The sequence below is a fragment of the Schistocerca piceifrons genome, chromosome 5 (genome assembly GCF_021461385.2).
Source record: "Schistocerca piceifrons isolate TAMUIC-IGC-003096 chromosome 5, iqSchPice1.1, whole genome shotgun sequence".
Classification (NCBI taxonomy): Eukaryota; Metazoa; Arthropoda; class Insecta; order Orthoptera; family Acrididae; genus Schistocerca; species Schistocerca piceifrons.
In genome coordinates, this window is record NC_060142.1 from 338,430,323 (window position 1) to 338,436,126 (window position 5,804).

At 49.9% G+C, this 5,804-nt stretch overlaps 1 non-coding gene across 1 annotated transcript; it reads left to right on the top strand.

Annotated features, from left to right (window-relative positions):
• Positions 1–5,125: 5,125 nt before the first annotated feature.
• Positions 5,126–5,198, top strand: Trnaa-cgc. The gene has a single exon. It is a non-coding gene; the product is annotated as a tRNA-Ala (tRNA).
• Positions 5,199–5,804: the final 606 nt, after the last annotated feature.

A 5,804-nucleotide genomic window follows, 5' to 3' on the forward strand; every position in this document is an offset into this window, starting at 1 on the left:
TACATTGCTATCCTTAATAGATACGAAGAAGAATTACACGATCTGTTGGATGGAATGATTACTAATTTTACGAAGCTAAGGAATTCTGTTGATTGGCGACTCCATGTTGTCTTGTGCACTACGACCAGATAACAGGTATACTTGAAAAAAGAGACAGCATTGGTCGTACATTTTACTATTGCAAAATCGATTTTCTGTCATTGAGTGACCATCTTCAGTGCTAGAAGTTAAAAAATTTTTTCACATTACGATCAGAGAGTACAACATAGAAAATCACAATTACATCTGCATATGAACATAACACTTGTTAAACACAAACCTATATTGTATAACTTAAATTGGGATGCACTGTTGTCACTAAGCTTACGGCAATCACGTAGACTGAGGTCGCTGTTTACCTGCACTTGTTCAGCAGACCTCGGTGTGACGGGGCTTAACACGCCCTCTATGTGACATGTGTCACGTGAAGACATAGTATTATTGGTTTTGCGAATTATTAGCACTAAATAACTCTTGTACTTTTGTGAATGGTGTACTACTTCAAATTTAAAATGTACGTACAACACATAGCAGATGCAGAAGAATACCTAAAATACATTGGCGTATTGTTTTTATAAACTATAAAACATAAAATAGATCGATGATAGGTTGTTAGAGTGCAGAACATATAAAAAGCAAAAGATAATGCCAAAGAATAATAAATGAACAACATAAAAAGAGGCGCAACACAGGTCTTTCTTAAAAAACATAACACCCACCATCTGGCGTGGGAAGTCAAAAGTACAACGTTCGTAATTTATGTAACAAACGTTAATACCAAGGAGTCAAATGTATAAAAAATAATAACTTTTTTTCCCTTTATTGTAATTTTAATCACCTATACAGGCGGGCTGGCAGCTACACATTACGCTGCTCTTCAGCCTTAAGTGGAACAATAACATGACAGAGGTGATACAGACAATACAAGAAAAACGGCGGGCAAAAAATGAAGATACAAAAAAACAATAAACATGAAGCCGTTCACGTTGGACGATAAAAACACTAACACTTGTGGACACGGCGCACACAAAACACGGAGAACGGCGATGGCACACGTGAACAGTGGAGTCGTAACTGCACGAAACACAAAACGAAGCACATACACGAGATACTGATGTCGATGATCTCCGGCGCGCGAATGTTCACTATGCGTGTGCGAGTCCGGGGACCTGCCAAGAGAGGAGGAGGAGGAAGGGGAGTGGGAGAACGAGAGGGGAGAGCAGAGTTGCAATGGGCAGGGGAGAAAGGGGGGAGGGAGGAAGGGGGAGGGGTAACCCGGGGGAAGAGGGGTGGAGGGAGGGGACGTGGGAAAAGGAAAGAGAAGGGAAGGGAAGAGAAGGGAGGGAGGGTGTCCACAGGAAACGACACCGGAAGTGGGGGGTGGGGCAGGGTCAAAGTTGATAGGAGGGGTAGATGCAGGGGAGGAGGACATCATCAGGGAGGGGGAGCTGGCGGAAGCCACCTTGGGAGAGGGTAAGGAGGGTGGAGAGATGGAGACCGGGTGGGACGTGCGAATACAGGTGCGGCAGCGGGCGGGGGTGGGAGAGGATCGGGGAGACGAGCGGGTGAGGAGGATCGAGTTTGCGGGAGGTGTACAGGAACCGTATCCTTTCAAGGAAAAGGAGGAGGTGGGGGAAGGGGATGAGATTGTACAGGATCCGCGTGGGGGAGGGGAGACAGATGCGATAGGCGAGGCGGAGAGCATGACGTTCAAGGATTTGGAGGGATTTATAAAAGGTAGGGGGGGGGGCGGAGATCCAAGCCGGATGGGCATAACAAAGGATAGGATGGATGAGGGACTTATAGGTGTGGAGGATGGTGGAGGGGTCCAGACCCCACGTACGGCCAGAGAGGAGCTTGAGGAGACTGAGTCGGGAGCGTGCCTTGGCTTGGATTGTCCAGAGGTGGGGAGTCCAGGAGAGGCGACGGTCGAGGGTGACGCCAAGGTACTTAAGGGTGGGAGTGAGGGCGATAGGACGGCCATAGATGGTGAGATAGAAATCAAGGAGGTGGAAGGAAGAGGTGGTTTTGCCTACAATGATCGCCTGGGTTTTGGAGGGATTGACCTTGAGCAACCACTGGTTGCACGAAGTGGTGAACTGGTCAAGATGGGATTGGAGAAGGTGTTGGGAGCGCTGTAGGGTGGGGGCAAGGGCAAGGAAGGCGGTGTCATCGGCAAACTGGAGAAGGTGGACGGGGGCTGACGGCGGCGGCATGTCCGCCATGTACAAAAGGTACAGAAGAGGGGAGAGGACGGAGCCTTGGGGCACACCGGCAGAGGGGGAAAAAGGTGTAGGAATCTGTGTTATGGATGGAGACATAGGAAGGACGGCGGGAGAGAAAGGAGCCGATCAGACGGACGTAGTTAATGGGAAGGGCGAAGGTTTGGAGCTTGAAGAGGAGACCAGAATGCCATACGCGGTCATATGCACGTTCGAGGTCCAGGGAGAGGAAGATTGCGGAGCGACGGGAATTAAGCTGTTCGGAAAGGAGATGAGTGAGGTGGAGGAGAAGGTCGTCAGAAGAGAAGGACGGCCAAAAGCCACACTGGGTAATGGGAAGGAGGCAGTGCTGGCGGAGATGCTGGTGGATGCGTCGGGTGAGGATACATTCCAGGACCTTGCTGAAGACCAAGGTAAGGCTGATGGGATGGTAGGAGGAGATGGCGGACGGCGGTTTGCCAGGTTTAAGGAACATGAGGATACGGGAGGTTTTCCACAGGTCGGGGTAGTAACCGGTGGACAGGACTACATTGTAGAGCCTGGCCAGGGTGGAGAGGAAAGAGACAGGAGCTTCACAAAGGTGACAGTAGGTGACACGATCATGACCAGGAGTGGTGTTGCGTTTTGTGCGGAGTGTAGCAGTGAGATCCTGTGTAGTGGTAGGGGCATTGAGTTCCGTGTGTGCAATGCTGTCCAAGTACTGGAAACCAGGAGCGAGGGCAGGGGAAGAGGTGTCAGTTCGATTGCGGATATCTGGGAAGAGGGAGTAATCGAAATGGGGATCATCGGGAATGGAAAATACATCGGAGAGGTAGGAGGCAAAGTGATTGGCCTTACTAAGGGAGTCAGGGAAAGGGTGATCATCATGGAGAAGAGGATAATAGGGGGAGGGTTTAGTTCCGGTAAGGCGACGGAAGGCCGACCAGAACTGGGACGAGTTGATTGGTAGGGTAGCATTTAAACGGGTGCATGTCTGTCGCCAGTCCCGGCGTTTCTTAGCTGCGAGCAAATAACGAATGTGTCGCTGGAGTTACCGGTAGTGTCGTAGTGTGTCCGGGTCACGCGTGTGGAGGAAGGCACGGTAGAGATGACGGGATTCACAGAGGAGGAGAACGGCCTGTGGGGGTAAGGTAGGACGGTGGGGGTGGATGGCGACAGTAGGGACGTGGGCCTCCACGGCCTCAGACAAGGTCTGCTGGAGAAAGGAGGCGGCATGAGGGACATCGTCAGGGTGGTGGTAGGTGAAGGGGTGGCTATCGACCTGGGTGGAAAGGGTATCCCGGTAGGCATTCCAGTCGGCTCGGGAATAGTCGTGGACATACTTAGGGGGAGGGTCAGTACGAGGGTTGGGGCGAGGGCGACGACCGTCTGAAACGGTGAGGAGGACAGGGAGATGGTCGCTACCAATAGGCTCCAGGACATCCACCGTTATGCGGCCAAGGAGGTTGGGGGAGGAGAGGATAACATCAGGAGAGGAGTTGGATTTGGGACAGGTGTGCTGGGGGATGGGAATGAGGTCGCCTTGAAGGGAGGAGAGGAACCGATGCCACCACCGTAACTGGGCGACGGAACGACTATGGATGTTGAGGTCGGCGGCGATCACATAGGAGAAGGTACGGTCAATGTGGGAGAGGAAGTCGAAGGGAATAGGGGCGTTAGGGCGGACATAGATGGTGGCGCAGGTAACGGTAAGGCCAGGGAAGAAGAGACTAAGGATCAGGTGTTCGGTGGGGTCGGGAAGGAGAGGTTGGAGCCGAACGGAGATCTGGCGATGGTGCCCAATGGCAACTCCGCCATGCGCAATTGGGAGGGGATTATCGGAGCGGTGGTGGAGGTAGGGCGAAGTGTGGACGGTGTGGTGGGGTTGGAGGAAGGTTTCATTAAGGAGGAAGGTGTCCACGCTGTGGGTGGCAAGGGTATGGAGAAAGAGGTTCTTGTTGGCGGGAAGGGAGCGGATGTTGTTGAAAAGGATACGTTGCTGTCGTGCCATGACAGGGATTTAAACGAGGGTGTCAAGACGGGAGAAGGTGAAATGGGCCTGGTTGTTAGAGTAGGTGGCGTACATTTTGAGGTGGAAAACGGATCGGGCGGCGAGGGAGATCTGTTGGAGGGTGTGTGGGCGCTGAAAAGGATGGACATTCTGCAGGACAATGGTGAGGAATCGGATGATGTCCTCAGCGGTAGGGGGTGGGCGAAGGGAGTTGCCGGGAGGGGTGGGGGCGTCCAGAGGGCGGACAGGAACGGTGAGTTCAGGAGTGGTAGGAGGGGGTCGGGCCTTACACTTGTGGGAGTAGGTGGGATGAGGGAGGTTACAGGTATTACAGTAGGGGGGGGGGGGGACTGGAGATTGGGGCACTGCCGTAAAAAGTGGGCTTGTCTACAGTGCGGGCAGGTGGGGGCCTCGCGGCACTCAGATGTTGGGTGCGCATTATATGTCATAGTCTGCTGCTTGTTATCCCTTATATACAACGCCTCAGTCATAGTCGCTACGAGAACACGTATAATGGCCGCTATTTCAACTATCTCAACACATTGACACACATGTTTTCAGTTTGTTTTAATAACATTACTAATTTCGGTTTTTTAAAAGATGCTTCTTTCTTGTTGTTCTGTAATTTACAGAACTTATGGACGCCTACTGAACATAATTTTACTACAGTCGACATCTCGTAGGCGTTGCCACAAAGTAATACAAACCGGTTATCACTTTACGTAATTATTTTTAATGTATGTTAACAATTCCTTTGCTATTTGAATAAGTGCTGGATATCGTGCATAGTCTATGTTAATTTCTCTGAAGTACGATGTACATTTTGATATAAGTGACACTATTACTTGTCCTTCCTCATGATGGTTTCTCACCGAGCGAGGTGGTGCAGTGGTTAGCACACTGGACTCGCATTCGGGAGGACGATGGTTCAATCCCGTCTCCGGCCATCCTGATTTAGGTTTTCCGTGATTTCCCTAAATCGTTTCAGGCAAATGCCGGGATGGTTCCTTTAAAAGGGCACGGCCGATTTCCTTTCCAATCCTTCCCTAACCCGAGCTTGCGCTCCGTCTCTAATGACCTCGTTGTCGACGGGACGTTAAACACTAACCACCACCACCACCACCACCACCACCACCACCACCACCATGATGGTTTCTCGATGATAGATGTATACTATTTGTTCGCACCTTATATTTGCACGGCATTTTAATTATTAAGTAACGGCAGTTTCGTACTGTGATTATTTTTTATATATTTGACTCCTTGGTATCAACGTTATTATTTTTTATACATTTGACTCCTTGGTATTGACGTTTGTTACATAAATTACGAACGTTGTACTTTTGACTTCCCACGCCAGATGGTGGGAGTTATGTTTTTTAAGAAAGACCTGTGTTGCGCCTCTTTTTATGTTGTTCATTTATTATTCTTTGGCATTATCTTTTGCTTTTTATATGTTCTGCACTCTAACAACTTATCATCGATCTATTTTATGTTTTATAGTTTATAAAAACAATACGCCAATGTATTTTAGATATTCTTCTGTGTCTGCT